Genomic DNA, 16,782 nt, shown 5'->3' with positions numbered 1-16,782 from the left:
TTGTAAAGCACCGAGGGGCATTTTACAACATTGAAGATGCTAGATAAATGCAAGTTGTTATAGTAACATCTTCATAATTGTACTTTCTTGACAGCCCCAATAGTAATTAAACAAAAGCAGCTTTACCTTCACTTTCAAGTGCAACAGAAAGTTCCAGACAGGAAGGAGTTAATGAAGATTTCTTACTGAATAAATTGCTGACAGTGCTGAGGTATTAATGTGTATTGGCGTTTTTTTTATCAGTCAATGGACAGCTGGATGTAATTTTTCTCAGCTAACTAATTGTGCATTTATCAGGATTCAAACTTACAAATTTATTCTGTCCAGAAGGAGTTTTATTCAAAACTGGATACAATGGGTCCACTCTCTCTCTCTCGAGCAGTATTGGAGAATGGTATAAAGAGTGTTACAGAGAGGAACCGGCTACAAAGAAGGAGCTTTTCTAAAGAGCTTTTATTAATACAAGAAGCCATGATCAATGTGCGTTATAGCAGAGGTTAGGGCACTGCAGAGACGCCCTCTGTAAGAGGCTGCTGGACAAACAGGTCAGATTCGATTGTAAACCCTCTGACAGCAAGTGACTTAGAAACGCAGAATCATCCTCCAATCAACTGTAGATTAATGCTCAATAAACCTGCAGTAAAGATGTCATGATCTTTACTCAAGTCTTGTGAACAACATGACCCATCTGGAAGATACAGGGTACTGACAGTTGCTGTCTGTTTCGACAGGAGAGCTGAGTGAAAACAGAAACAAATGCCCCAGAGCAAGTTGATCCAGTAGGAACATGGAAATAGAGGAATATAGGAAAAAGAGGAGGCCCTTCAGCCCCTCCAGCCTGTTCTGTCATTCAATCAGATCATGGCTGATCTGTGACCTAACTCCACATACCCAACTTTGCCCCGTATCTCTTAATACTGCCGGCTAATAAAAACCTATTGACCTCAGTTGTGAAATGAACAAGTGATTGAGCATCAATTGTCATTTGTGGAAACGAGTCCCAATTTTCTAACACCTTTTGCGTGATGAAGTGTTTCCGAATTTCACTCCTGAAAGGTCTGACTCTAATTTTTAGACTTTATCCTCTAGTCCAAGACTCCCTAGCTAGTGGAAATACCTTTTTCAAATCTACCCTATCTGTTCCCCTTAAGATCTTGAAAATTTCGATCAAGTCACCCCTTAATCTTCTAAATTCCAGGGAATACAGCCCTAGTTTGTGTAATCTCTCCTCATAATTTAATCCTTGGAGTCCAGGCATCATTCTGGTAAATCCTTGCTGCACTCCCTCAAAGGCCAATATATCCTTCCTAAGGTTTGGTGCCCAGAACTGCACACAGTACTCCAGATGTAGTCTAAGCAATAACCAAGGAAGTCTCAGCTTCATTCATGGCACAGATATGATGGGCCAAATGGCCTCCTTCTGTGCTGTGTCATTTTACGATCACAGCCAGGGACCAATAGAAATACTGCAGTCACCAAACATACAAATGTTGTGGGCAGGGGAGGGGTGTAGGGGGTTGGGGTGGACATGTGGTGGTAACAGCTCCTGATCGCTATCCAGTAAACCCTCTTGAAATTGCCTACTCTGGTCAGCTCCTGCAGCATGCTGGTGGGACCATATCCCAACTCTGAGTTGCAGCCTTCAGAGCAGGAAGAGTGAAAAATGGATGCGTGGTGACCATGTCAAATAAAAGCGTTACATATCTGTTATAGATAAATTCAGCACATGAGTCCAGCATTTCAGTGAAAACTCATTATATCTGGCAGCTTTTCCTGCATGTAATGCTGCTGCAAGTGTATTCAATGTTAAAGGTGTCACACTGCATGACACATGACAGCTGCTACTTTATAGTAGGAGTATATTACCCAAGTTTTCTCTAAATCATTCGAAATGCTCTCTGAAAGCTTTACCATTGTTATCCCTCAATAACTGAATTCTCAAATTTCCACAATAAGGAACAAAGAACAAAGAAAGAACAAAGAAAATTACAGCACAGGAACAGGCCCTTCGGCCCTACAAGCCTGCGCCGATCCAGATCCTCTATCTAAACATGTCGCCTATTTTCTAAGGGTCTGTATCTCTTTACTTCCTGCCCATTCATGTATCTGTCTAGATGCATCTTAAAAGACGCTATCGTGCCCGTGTCTACCACCTCCGCTGGCAATGCGTTCCAGGCACCCACCACCCTCTGCGTAAAGAACTTTCCAAGCCTATCCCCCCTAAACTTTTCCCCTCTCACTTTGAACTCGTGACCCCTAGTAATTGAATCCCCCACTCTGGGAAAAAGCTTCTTGCTATCCACCCTGTCTATACCTCTCATGATTTTGTACACCTCAATCAGGTCCCCCCTCAACCTCCGTCTTTCTAATGACAATAATCCTAATCTACTCAACCTCTCTTCATAGCTAGCGCCCTCCATACCAGGCAACATCCTGGTGAACCTCCTCTGCACCCTCTCCAAAGCATCCACATCCTTTTGGTAATGTGGCGACCAGAACTGCACGCAGTATTCCAAATGTGGCCGAACCAAAGTCCTATACAACTGTAACATGACCTGTCAACTCTTGTACTCAATACCCCGTCCGATGAAGGAAAGCATGCCGTATGCCTTCTTGACCACTCTATTGACCTGCGTTGCCACCTTCAGGGAACAATGGACCTGAACACCCAAATCTCTCTGTACATCAATTTTCCCCAGGACAAAATTGAAAAATTCAAAATATAAGGGCGGCACAGTGGCTAGCACCGCAGCCTCATAGCTCCAGGGACCCGGGTTCGATTCCGGGTACTGCCTGTGTGGAGTTTGCAAGTTCTCCCTGTGTCTGTGTGGGTTTTCTCCGGGTGCTCCGGTTTCCTCCCACAAGCCAAAAGACTTGCAGGTTGATAGGTAAATTGGCCATTATAAATTGTCACTAGTATAGGTAGGTGGTGGGGAAATATAGGGACAGGTGGGGATGTTTGGTGGGAATATGGGATTAGTGTAGGATTAGTATAAATGGGTGGTTGATGTTCGGCACAGACTCGGTGGGCCGAAGGGCCTGTTTCAGTGCTGTATCTCTAATTACATATGGCTACTGGAGAACGGAAGGTTATATATAAACACAGCCCACAACTGGAGAACGGAAGGTTATACATGAACACAGCCCTCAACTGGAAAACGGAAGGTTATATATAAACACAGCTGCTACCGGAGAATGGAAGTTTATATACAAACACAGCCACTACTGGAGATTGAAAGATTATACATAAACACAGTTTGCTACTGGAGAATAGAAGGTAATATGTAAACAAGGCTACTACTGGAGAATGGACGGTTATAGATAAATACAGCCGCTACTGGAGAACGGAATGTTATATATAAACACAGCCACTACTGGAGATCGAAAGGTTATATATAAACACAGCTTGCTACTGGAGAATAGAAGGTAATATGTAAACAAGGCTACTACTGGAGAATGGATGGTTATAGACAAATACAGCTGCTACTGGAGAACGGAAGGTTATATACAAACACAGCCACTACTGGAGAATGGAAGGTTATACATAAACACAGCCCTCAACTGGAGAATGGAAGGTTATATATAAATACAGCTGCTACTGGAGAATGGAAGGTTATACATAAACACAGCCTTCAACTGGAGAATGAAAGGTTATATATAAATACAGCTGCTACTGGAGAATGGAAGGTTATACATAAACACAGCCTTCAACTGGAGAATGGAAGGTTATATATAAATACAGCTGCTACTGGAGAATGGAAGGTTATACATAAACACAGCCTTCAACTGGAGAATGGAAGGTTATATATAAATACAGCTGCTACTGGAGAATGGAAGGTTATACATAAACACAGCCTCTACTGGAGGACGGAAGGTTACATATAAACAGAGCTACTACTGGAGAATGGAAGGTTATATATAAACACAACTACTACTGGAGAATGGAAGTTAATATATAAACACAGCTTCTACTGGAGAACCGAAGGTTATATATAAACAAAGCCACAACTGGAGAATGGAAAGTTATATATAAACAAACTGCAACGGGAGAATGAAACGTTATATACAAACACAGCGGCTACTGGAGATCGGAAGGTTATATATAAACACTGCTGCGACTGGAGAATGGACGGTTATACATAAACACAGCCGCTACTGGAGAATGGAAGATTATATATAAACACAGCCGCTACTGGAGAATGGAAGATTATATATAAATACAGCCGCTACTGGAGAACGGAAGATTATATATAAACATAGCTGCTACTGGAGAACGGAAGGTTATATATAAACATTGCCAATACTGGAGAATGGAAGATTATATATAAACACAGCCTCTACTGGAGAATGGAAGGTTATATAAAAACACAGCCTCTACTGGAGAATGGAAGGTTATATATAAACACGGCCACTACTGGAGAACGGAAGGTTATATATAAACACAGCCGCTACTGGAGAATGGAAGATTATATATAAACACAGCCTCAACTGTAGAACGGAAGGTTACATATAAACACAGCCTCTACTGGAGAATGGAAGATTATATATAAACACAGCCACTACTAGAGAATGGAAGGTTATATATTATCACAGCTGCTACTGGAGAACGGAAGGTTATATATGAACACAGCCTCTACTGGATAATCGAAGGTTATATATAAACACAGCTGCTACTGGAGAACGGGAGGTTATATACAAGCACAGATGCTAATAAAGAGAACGGGAGGTTATATATAAACACAGCCTCTACTGGAGAACAGAAGGTTATATATAAAAACAGCTGCAACTGGGGAACGGAAGGTTACATATAAACACAGCCTCGACTGGAGAATGGAAGGTTATCTATAAACACAGATGCTGCTGGAAAATGGAAGGTTATATATAAACACAGCCATACTGGAGAATGGAAGGTTATATATAAACACAGCCGCTGCTGTAGAACGAAAGGTTATCTCTAAATACAGCCACTACTGGAGAATGGAAGATTATATATAAACACAGCTGCTGCTGGAGAATGGAAGGTTATATATTATCATAGCTGCTACTGGAGAATGGAAGGTTATATATAAACAGAGCCTCTGCTGGAGAACGGAAGGTTATATATAAACAGAGTTTCTGCTGGAGAACGGCAGGTTATATATAAACACAGCCACGACTGGAGAACGGAAGGTTATATATAAACACAGACTCTACTGGAGAATGGAAGGCTATATATAAACACAGCCACTACTGGAGAACGGAAGGTTATATATAAACAGAGCCTCTGCTGGAGAACGGAAGGTTATATATAAACATAGCCACTACTGGAGAACGGATGGTTATATATAAACAGAGCCTCTGCTGGAGAATGGAAGGTTATATATAAACACAGCTGTTACTGGAGAACGGATGGTTATATATAAACACAGCCTTTGCTGGAGAAGGGGAAGTTATATATAAACACAGCTACTACTGGAGAATGGAAGGTTATATATAAACACAGCTGTTACTGGAGAACGGACGGTTATATATAAACACAGCCTCTGCTGGAAAGAGAAAGTTATATATAAACACAGCCGCTACTGGAGAATGGAAGGTTATGTATAATCACAGCTGCTACTGGAGAACGGAAGGTTATATATAAACACAGTCTTCTGTTGGAGAATGGAAGGTTATAGATAAACACAGTCCTCTGTTGGAGAATGGAAGGTTATAGATAAACACAGTCCTCTAATGGAGAATGTAGGATGATATATAAACGCAGCCGCTACTGGGCAGTGGAAAATACATCTAAACACAGTCCACTGCTTGATAACTGAAGGTTATATATAAACACAGCCCTCTACTGGAGAACCTAAGATTTAATATTAACACAGCAACTACTGGACAGCAGAAGATTTTTTATTAAAATAGCAGACCCGTGGAGAACAGAAGCCTATAAATACAGAGAGAACACAAAGGTATTTGCCTTGGAGCCAATTAACTTCTCACTGTTTCCAAAAAGTCGATTGCTGTTTTATTTTGATAAGGGTGGAAGGGGGAGGGAAGAGGTTAAGCATGTGCGTGACCTGCAATAGCCAATCGACTGAAAATAAAACTCTACACAGCTACAAACCTGACAGCTGGTTTGTTCCTTAAAACACTACCTTAGGAACCCACACAGCACCAGTCTAAGTAAAGAGGTTATCTCTCTTGGTGCTTGATAAAGGATCCCCCCTCCAGTGCAACCTTCAAATGAAGCAATCCATCTTTCAGCTCAGTGCCTGAGATCCGCTGGGTTCAGTTAAAGAGCCCGCCCCTACTGTACTGCAACATGCGCAGGATTCACAATGGTGGAGGCATGCAGGGAAGAAGAGTACAAAATAAACCATTTTTCTATGTTGACATGACCAAAACTCAGTAACATCATCTCCCCCCAACCCTCCCACTCCTTAGAAGAGACTGCAAGCATCCTGGCTTTCAGCCAAAGCCACTGTCTCCTCTCTAATTTTGTTTTCCTGAAGTTAGGACTCTCTAGTTGACTCCTAAAAAGGAATGTTGGTTAAAAAGCAAAGGAAATCCTGCAGACTTCATCAAACGCAAATGGTCACAGCACACGCCAGGATAGATTTTAACAGAGGAACGGGAGTTCAGCACAGTTACTGCAAACATTCTCCCGGAGATTCCTGATGCTTCCCTGTGGGATCGTTTGAACTCCCTTCCCTTATCGCTCTCGTTCCAAATCTCATTTGAACTACCTCCTACTTAAAGCTGCTTTATTTCCCATTTCTGTTCGATTACACAGCTGAATTTACCAGTCCCCCTTGCCAAATTTCCAGTTCAGTGATACCAACTGGCTGAGGGAAAGGTCATTTCCCTGAAATGCTGCTTTTTGTCACGCAACATGTATCTATCACGTTTCTTACAACATGGCAGATTTGCACAGCTTTTCGGGCCTCAGCCACAGCTCAACTGGTAACACTCCTGCTTTAAAATCAAAAGGCTGTTCAAGTCCCACTCCAAAGCACAAAAATCTGCCCTGACTCTCCAGTGCAGTACTGAGGGAGTCCATCATTATCAAAGGTGCTGTGTGTGGCCCCAACTGTCCTCATTTCCTACATTACAACAGAGACTACTGGAAACTTAGTTCCTTCATCTTTTTCCAGAAAGGAGTTATTTCGTCTTCAATGGCGTTAGGTCGCAGATCACCTATGATCACATTGAATTGTGGAACAGGCTCGAGAGGCTAAATTGCCTCCTCCTGTTCCTAGAAAAGGAATCTCTGCCCTCTGTCCCAATCTCTTTCCCAAAGAATCAAGCTTCCACCTGGGCTGCTATTTTATATTTCACCCCCTCCTCTGCGAAAGGCGCAGGTCCATGCTGGCACCAGAAACCTTCTGATTCGAGTAACTTCTGCAGAAAATTAAAGAGGGAGTGTTGGAAACTATTTGACCTTGGGGTGCATTGCAGCTGAGCACGATCCTGTCCTCAGCAAATATAGCCAAGCACTTTCCAATGTGGCTGGAGGATCAATATATGGTGATACACAGGCAAGGTGTATAATTTCACTGTTCACTGGTGCTGCACAAGAGACCCACCTCCCCCTCACCCATTTCTGAGGATCCTTAAGGTGGGGAGCCCATAAAATTTATCAGTGTCTATGAGGTTCAATGTAAAACACTCATGGTTGAATTTCACATGGTCTGCCCACTCCCCGCCACCCCTCCCCACTCCACTGCACAAGAAATGCAGCTCATAAAAACAAATATAACAACTTGTATTTATATAGCAACTTTAATGCAATAAAACATCCCAAGATTCTTCACAGGAGCATTATGAAGATATTCAGGTCAATGACCAAAAGCTCAGTCAAAGAGGCCAGTTTTAAGGAGTGTCTTAAAGAATGATAGAGAGAAGCAGAGACAGAGAGGTTTAGAGAGCAATTCCAGAGCTTAGGGCTACGGCATGGTCACCAATGGTGCAGCAACTATAATCTAGATGCTCAAGAGGCCAGAATTAGAGGAGTGCAGAGATCTGAGGGCTGTGGGGTTGGGGGAGATTACAGAGATAGACAGGGGTAAGGTCATGGAGTGATTTGAAAACAAGGATAAGAATTTTAAAATCAAGATGTTGCTGAATCAAGAGCCAGTGTAGGTCAGCAAGCACAGGGGCGATGGGCGAACAGGACATGGTTGACAAGTTAGGACACGGGCAGCAGAGTTTTGGATGACCTCTCGTTTGTGGCAGGTAGAATGTGGGAGACCAGCCAGGAGCCTGTTGGAATCATCAAGTCTAGAAGTAATAAAAGCATGGATGAAGGTTGAAGCAGCAGATGAGCAGAGGCAGGGTGGAGTTGGGTGATGTTACAGAGATGGAAGTAGGTGGTCTTAGTGACGGCACAAAACATGTAGTTGGAAGCTCATCTCAGGGTCAAATATTTTGCAAACAGTGTGGTTCAGCCTCAGACAGTAGCCCAGGAGGGGGAAGGAGTTGGTGGCGAAGAAATGGAGTTTGTAGTGAGGATCAAAAACAATTACTTCAGTAGTCCCAATAATTTAACTGGAGGATATTTCTGCTCATCCAGAACTTGCTATTGGATAACCAGTCTGACAATTTACAGGCATGTAGTTAAGAAATAGGATCCTTGAGGGGAAGCGGTGCGGGAGTAGGAAGGGAAGCCAGTGCAAGTGATTCTTGTGTAGTTCAATGTGCTGCACGACGCTTCATTTCCTCATCTGAGAATCTTATCATTCTCTGTTGAGTTATATCATGTCAGTGATCACTGCTTTTTCATCTGTTCTCTGGCTGTACACAGTTGAGTGAGACCTGAGCTTAATTGTTATGTTATATATGTCAATATACTGATGCTACTTCACAGTACAGTTTTACTCACTGGATGGAAATTCATGTTATATAACGGTGGAGTAACTTCAGTGCTATGCTGATGTGACCATAATGACAGACTCAAAGAATAACAAAGAACAAAGAACAGTACAGCACAGGAACAGGCCATTCGGCCCTCCAAGCCTGCGCCGATCTTGATGCCTGCCTAAACTAAAACCTTCTGCACTTCCGGGGACCGTATCCCTCTATTCCCATCCTATTCATGTATTTGTCAAGATGCCTCTTAAACATCACGATCGTACCTGCTTCCACCACCTCCCCCGGCAGCAAGTTCCAGGCACTCACCACCCTCTGTGTAAAGAATTTGCCTCGCACAACCCCTCGAAACCTTGCCCCTCGCACCTTAAACCTATGTCCCCTAGTAACTGACTCTTCCACCCCGGGAAAAAGCTTCTGACTATCCACTCTGTCCATGCCGCTCAGAACTTTGTAAACCTCTATCATGTCACCCTTCCACCTCTGTCGTTCCAGTGAAAACAATCCGAGTTTATCCAATATAAAAGCAAAATACTGCGGATGCTGGAAATCTGAAACAAAAACAAGAAATGCTGGATTCACTCAGCAGGTCTGGCAGCATCTGTGGAAAGAGAAGCAGAGTTAACGTTTCGGGTCAGTGACCCTTCTTCGGAACTCCGAGTTCCGAAGAAGGGTCACTGACCCGAAACGTTAACTCTGCTTCTCTTTCCACAGATGCTGCCAGACCTGCTGAGTGAATCCAGCATTTCTTGTTTTTGTGTCCGAGTTTATCCAACCTCTCCTCATAGCTAATGCCCTCTAGACCAAGCAACATCCTGGTAAACCTCTTCTGTACCCTCTCCAAAGCCTCCAAGTCCTTCTGGTAGTGTGGCAACCAGAATTGCACGCAATATTCTAAGTGTGGCCTAACTAAAGTTTTAGTTTAGTTTTAGTTTTAGTTTAGTTTAGAGATACAGCACTGAAACAGGCCCTTCGGCCCACCGAGTCTGCGCCAACCATCAACCACCCATTTATACTAATCCTACACTAATTCCATATTCCTACCACATCCCCACCTGTCCCTATATTTCCCTACCACCTACCTATGCAAGGGGCAATTTATAATGGCCAATTTACCTAACAACCTGCAAGTCTTTGGCATGTGGGAGGAAACCGGAGCACCCGGAGGAAACCCACATAGACACAGGGAGAATTTGCAAACTCCACACAGGCAGTACCCAGAATTGAACCAGGGTCGCTGGAGCTGTGAGGCTGCGGTGCTAACCACTGCGTCACTGTGCCGCCCACAAAGTTCTGTACAGCTGCAGCATAACTTGCCAATTTTTATGCTCTATGCCCCGACCGATGAAAGCAAGCATGCCGTATGCCTTCTTGACTACCTTATCCACCTGCGTTGCCACTTTCAGTGACCTCTGGACCTGTACGCCCAGATCTCTCTGCCTGTCAATACTCCTAAGGGTTCTGCCATTTACTGTATACTTCCCACCTGCATTAGACCTTCCAAAATGCATAACCTCGCATTTGTCCAGATTAAACTCCATCTGCCATTTCTCCGCTCAAGTCTCCAACCGATCTATATCCTGCTGTATCCTCTAACAATCCTCATCACTATCCGCAACTCCACCAACCTTTGTGTCGTCCGCAAACTTACTAATCAGACCAGCTACATTTTCCTCCAAATCATTTATATATGCTACAAACAGCAAAGGTTCCAGTACTGATCCCTGCAGAACCCACTAGTCACATCCCTCCATTCAGAAAAGCACCCTTCCACTGCTACCCGCTGTCTTCTATGACTGAGCCAGTTCTGTATCCATCTTGCCAGCTCACCTCTGATCCCGCGTGACTTCACCTTTTGTACCAGTCTGCCATGAGGGACCTTGTCAAAGGCTTTACTGAAGTCCATATATATAACATCCACAGCCCTTCCTTCATCAATCATCTTTGTCACTTCCTCAAAAAACTCAATCAAGTTAGTGAGGCACGATCTCCCCTCAACAAAACCATGCTGCCTCTCGCTAATAAGTTTGTTTGTTTCCAAATGGGAGTAAATCCTGTCCCGAAGAATCCTCTCTAATAATTTCCCTACCACTGATGTAAGGCTCACCGGCCTATAATTTCCTGGATTATCCTTGCGACCCTTCTTAAACAAAGGAACAACATTGGCTATTTTCCAGTCCTCTGGGATCTCACCAGTAACCAATGAGGATGCAAAGATTTCTGTCACGTCCCCAGCAATTTCTTCCCTTGCCTCCCTCAGTATTCTGGGATTGATCCCATCAGGCCCTGGGGACTTATCTACTTTAATGCTTTGCAAGACACCCAACACTTCCTCCTTTTTGATAATGAGATGACTGAGACTATCTACATTCCCCTAGGCTTATCATCCACCAAGTCCTTCTCTTTGGTGAATACTGATGCAAAGTACTCATTTAGTACCTCACCCATTTCTCTGGCTCCACACATAGATTCCCTTCTCTGTCCTTGAGTGGGCCAAGCCTTTCCCTAGTTACCCTCTTGCTCTTTATATACGTATAAAAAGCCTTGGGATTTTCCTTAATCCTGTTTGCCAATGACTTTTCATGACCCCTTTTAGTCCTCCTGACTCCTTGCTTAAGTTCCTTCCTACTGTCTTTATATTCCTCAAGGGATTCGTCTGTTCCAAGCCTTCCAGCCCTTACGAATGCTTCCTTTTACTTTTTGACTAGGCTCACAATATCCCGCGTTATCCAAGGTTCCCGAAACTTGCCAAACTTATCCTTCTTCCTCACAGGAACATGCTGGTCCTGGATTCTAATCAACTGACGTTTGAAAGACTCCCACATGTCAGATGTTGATTTACCCTCAAACAGCCACCCCCAATCTAAATTCTTCAGTTCCTGCCTAATATTATTATAATTAGCCTTCCCCCAATTTAGCACCTTCACCTGAGGACTACTCCTATCCTTATCCACAAGTACCTTAAAACTTGTGGAATTATGGTCACTGTTCCCGAAATGCTCCCCTACTGAAACTTCGACAACCTGGCCGGGCTCATTCCCCAATACCAGGTCCAGTACGGCCCCATCCCTCGTTGGACTCTCTACATATTGTTTCAAGAAGCCCTCCTGGATGCTCCTCACAAATTCTGCCCCATCCAAGCCCCTCGCACTAAGTGAGTCAATTTGGAGTCAACCCATTCCAGATTGTGGCTAGGATTTGATTCGCAGAATGTATACACATCGCTTTCACATTTCACAGTTCACAGACTCTGAATGAAGCAGGTCACTGAAATGTGACTGCACTTGTACTGTGATCAGTCTCTGGAAAGGAAATCCCTCCTCTTACAAACCCATCACTGCAGTCATAATTGTCATTTTTCTATTTGTCACAATAATAGGGGGAAATGATAAAGGGACTGATATTTCAACACACACTAAAAACTAGGATTTGCCTTGACATGGACAAGTCTGTATAAAAAAAAATCCATTGCCCCTTACCCTCTCCCAACTTGCTGCTGCCTGGCAGTCTTGTCAAAAGGACCATATTCTCGATAATGACTGACCTCCCAAAACAATCAGGATGAATCAGAGTGCGCACTAACCATTGACGATCTGATTGGTAGATCAGGCAGTTGCTTCAGTTCAGCAGCTATCTGGATTCGCATCCGGAGTTGCTGCACGGTGGCAGATTGTGCTTCGAGTCAGAGCTGATCAGGTTATCTACTCTGTGCAGCTCCAATAGAAAGTTGTGCAATGCCAGCACAGCTCAGTCACACTGAAAATGCTAACACAACAAAGTAGAATAGCACTTGTCTCCTCACACCCATTAGCATCTTTGTTGCTGTGCAAGACTCGGTCGGACTGGGACATCAAAGTGACCAGTTTGTTTTGTTGGAGAATGCTAGTTGAAGTGCTGAGGTCCATAATGAAAGAACTTGCATTTATATAGCACTTTTCATGACCTCAGGACATCCCAAAGCATTTTACAGCCAATGAAGTACTTGTTAAGTGTAGACACTGTTGTAATTGCAGGAAACACAGTAACCAAATTGCGCACAGCAATCTCCCACAATCAGCAATGTAATAATGACCTAATTAGAATGTTTTGATTGATGGATAAATATTGAACAAGGATAATTTCCCTCCTCTTCCACAAATAATGCCATGAGGTCTTTTACATCCACCCGAGAGTGCAGATAGTCCCTTAGTTAAACATCTCATAAGAAAGACAGCACCTCCAACAGTGCAGCACTCCCTCAGCAGGAACTGATGTTCAAGAGTGAGTCTTGCACCCACAACCTTCTGACTTAGGAAGAAGTGCCACCCACTGAGCCACAGCTGACACCATAGTGCAGGTCCCAATGAGAATGAAAAGAATATGAAAGAAAGATAAGTTAAAAGAAGAAGCCATGCCTAAACCCCACAAAAGTTGGGATTTTAAAGTCTGTAGCTTGTAGGAGGAAGGAAGACTGAGGGAGCCCAGAGGAATTGGTGTGATGAGTATTGTTTTTAACACAGTGAGGAAGCAGGGAGGGGGGTTTGTCCATGTAGAACAGTCAGTTTGAAGCTTAGAAGAGAGCTAAGCTCTGAGGAGTACTTATCGCAGTATCAATAAAATAGTAAAGGCAAGGCAGGTTATAAAGGGCCATGTTCGGTTTCTAGAGGTATGCCTGAAAGGGGTGAGTGAGGTGAATGGCTGTTCGAATTGGGTAAACTGTCTATTCTGGCTGGTAGCATCAGAAAGTGTGCACCATTAGTGGCATTGCCAGTCAATGAGCCGTGTGTATGTTTATGTAGGCACACTGTTTTGCTTCATTACTTATGATGGGTTGAAGTCCCAGAGGCCTAGACCAGGAAAGATTGTGATGTCACCACACAATGGCCCCGTAAACAATCCCAGCTGCAGAGACACTGTGCTGGAAATACACCACCGGTTTCTCTCTACACTTGTGGTATCCATTACAACTCGCTACGGATTTACACAGCAATAAATCTCATCTTGGTAACAAGGCGTTTAGTCATCGCACTGCTTTCAGTATTGCACCTTCACATCACTTGATTGACAAGCAGGACAATCAGACACAAGGTGCTGTTTCTAGCTTAAGCTGGCCAGGAAGCCCAGCAGAGATTAAAAAAAAATCAAAAACATCTGCTATTATAGGCGATGCCAGGCCAAAGTAATAACTCTGAAACTCTGAGCAGCCTGGAGCCCACACCACACACTAGGTTCATCTGTAATTTCCACTAAGTACAGTACATAAAAAGACTTCTAGCTTACTCAGGCATGCAGACAAATCGACGCTGAGGCATTCGTGCCACAGAGGAAGGCCACTGAATTGCGGCTTGGCAAAACTGCGGCTGGTTGCACGCACCCAACAAAGCCAGCATTTCCTCCTCTGCTCGCCCAGATGGTGCCTTTCATGACCTCAGGACATCCCAAAGCGTTTTACAGCCAATGATATACTTCTGAAGTAAAACCACTGCTGTATTGTAAGAAACGCGACAGCAAGCTCCCACAAACAGCAATGTGATAATGACTAGATATTCCTTTTTTTTAAAAAAGTGATGTTAGTTGAGGGATAAATATTGGCCAGGACATCAGGGACAACTCTGCTGCTCTTTTTTGAAATAGCACCATGGGATCTTTCACATCCGCTTGAAATGCCAACAGGGCCTCAGTTTAACATCTCATCCAAAAGATGGCACCTCTGACAGTGCAGCACTCCCTCAGTACTACACTGGGAGTGTCCGCTGAAATTTTGTTCTCAAGTCTTTGCAAGAGGATTTGAACACACAAACCTTCTGACTGAGAGGCAGGAACACTACCAACTGAGCCAGCTGAGACCAAATTCCAACTCACATCAATAAACAGATAACAGAACCTGGAACCATCCTGGCATGCATTGCTCCACTCCACCCTTTCATCAAGCTGCAGCATAAATGGTCCTGGCAAAGAATGAGGTACTCAATCTGTGCAAACTGGCATTTGAGATAAAACTCCAGACAATAAATACGAAGACAACATACAGTGTAATACAATGAAAATGAAAGATAAGTGCACAAATTCTAATACAGGGCTGCAATTTATTGGCATCTGGATATGGTTGATAGTGGATTAGAAGACTATAATTCAATCGAACAGTTCTGACAATGTCCCACTCCCAGTACTAATAGGAAGCAGACATGTTGTAAGGGAATTCTCTTCCCATAAGCCACCTCATCATTTTGCTTAGCAATGGTCTCTCACTTACTTTCTTCCCTTCACTTATTCGTTTCACATCTCAACAGGCGAGTATGATAACCTGTTCTGAAGTCTCTGCCTACGCAGCTCTCTAACCAGGTTCCAGAGAGATGGATGTGAGCTGTCTGCGATGACTCTCCCTCCGATTTCCACTCAAAAGTGCTTAGCCTCAATTGCACTGCTCCTCATGACCCCACAGCTGAGATTGCCATTAAGTATAGGCTCCAATCCTGATTCCTATTGATCTCTGGCAATGTGCATTTTGCTCCAATGTGCCATTAGTACGATAATAGTGGCAAAATACAGGTAAGCTCTTACCCACTTTGCCCACTCCTTCAGCAGCCACTTCCTATGACTGAAATCTTCAGCTGCCGTAGAAACTGGAAGCCACTGCGTTAAACTAACAATGCCTGACCACTCCTGAATTATCTGCATTCACCCATCAAGGAACTGAGCCTGCATGAAAAATCCCTCAGTACAGTGCCCCTCTACAAAACAACGAGGGGCTCAGCATTCTCATTACTTGATATCAAGGGGCACCATGCTGGCATCACGGACTTGCCATGAAAATTTCCAACAGCCTGTGCCCAAACCTCACTTTAATTTCTGTCATGCTGCCTGTCTGTTAAAGCTGGAATGGCTACCGATGGTACATCTGCTGTGGTACCAACTACTACAGAGCAGGTCCAAACTTTTTTTTCCTCTCAATTTTGTTGAAGTCCAAAAAGGACTTCTCACCATAAAGATTGATTGGTTAAATGCAATTTCTAATGAGCTATACAAAACAGGGAGGCCCGCCTTAATCAAATATTCCTGCCATACTCATTATCTAAGTCCACGCCAGAAGAATGGACACTGTGGAAAAGTACCAGGTGAAAGCTAATGCACATGGAATCAAATCCCAGCAAGAATTAGGAAAGGGAATTAGCAAACACATTCAGAGAGTGAGGCACAAAATGGTATACACCTCATCAATTGTACCTGCCAAACTCGAAGCAGAGAGGCCTGGGCTCAGGGCAGGGTCTAATGTCACTTCCTGTCCTCACAGCCACTGAGACTTCTTGAAAGCCTTGGGTTGGATTTTGTTCTGAAAATGAGGGTCCTGGCCATGGACCAGAAGGTGGAGGGAGACACTGCTGCGGCCCTCTGTCAGATCCCTTTGCAATTCCAATTAACTGCCTGCTGTTGGGGACTCGGTCCCTTTAAGGGAGGAGCTCCCACCTCCAACAGCTGCTGACCAATCGGAAGGCTGGCAGCTCCTCAGCCTCTAGGAGCGATGACAACTGCCGGTACTGCAGAAGGCCCTGCAGCATCGAGGAGAGAGAAAACACGGGAGAGGTGAGGGGGGGTCAAGGTCGCTGGGGCCATTCAGGCAGACCCCGGTGACAGGGTGGGGGGTGGGGTTATTGAGGGTGGGAAGGGGTCCTCCTGGGGAAGAGTGGGGGTAGGGCAGCGATCATTGCTGGGGTTGTCCTCCGGGGGCCCTGGATTTCCCCTAAAGGAGGGACCTCCTGACCCCGCCAGGAGGCCGCCAGGTACTCCCTGCGGCGGTGGGCACCTCCACCTTCTATAAAATTGAGGTGCAGGTGGGAAGAGGTCCTTGTGGCCATCAATTGGCCACTTTAGGGCATCAATTGGCCTGGGGCTGGAAGGCCGAGAACGGCCTTCCCCATCCCGGACTAAATTGGAAGTCATCGGGAAGGCAACGGGCACTCGGTCCCC

General features: G+C 44.3%; 1 protein-coding gene across 5 annotated transcripts in view; it reads right to left on the bottom strand.

Moving 5' to 3' along the window:
• gse1b (Gse1 coiled-coil protein b) overlaps window positions 1-16,782 on the bottom strand; it is a 611,543-nt gene that overhangs the window by 276,666 nt on the left and 318,095 nt on the right. The window lies entirely within an intron of this gene.

Source organism: Heterodontus francisci, chromosome 17 (genome assembly GCF_036365525.1).
Source record: "Heterodontus francisci isolate sHetFra1 chromosome 17, sHetFra1.hap1, whole genome shotgun sequence".
In the NCBI taxonomy this organism is placed as follows: Eukaryota; Metazoa; Chordata; class Chondrichthyes; order Heterodontiformes; family Heterodontidae; genus Heterodontus; species Heterodontus francisci.
This window is presented reverse-complemented; position numbering and strand designations above follow the sequence as displayed.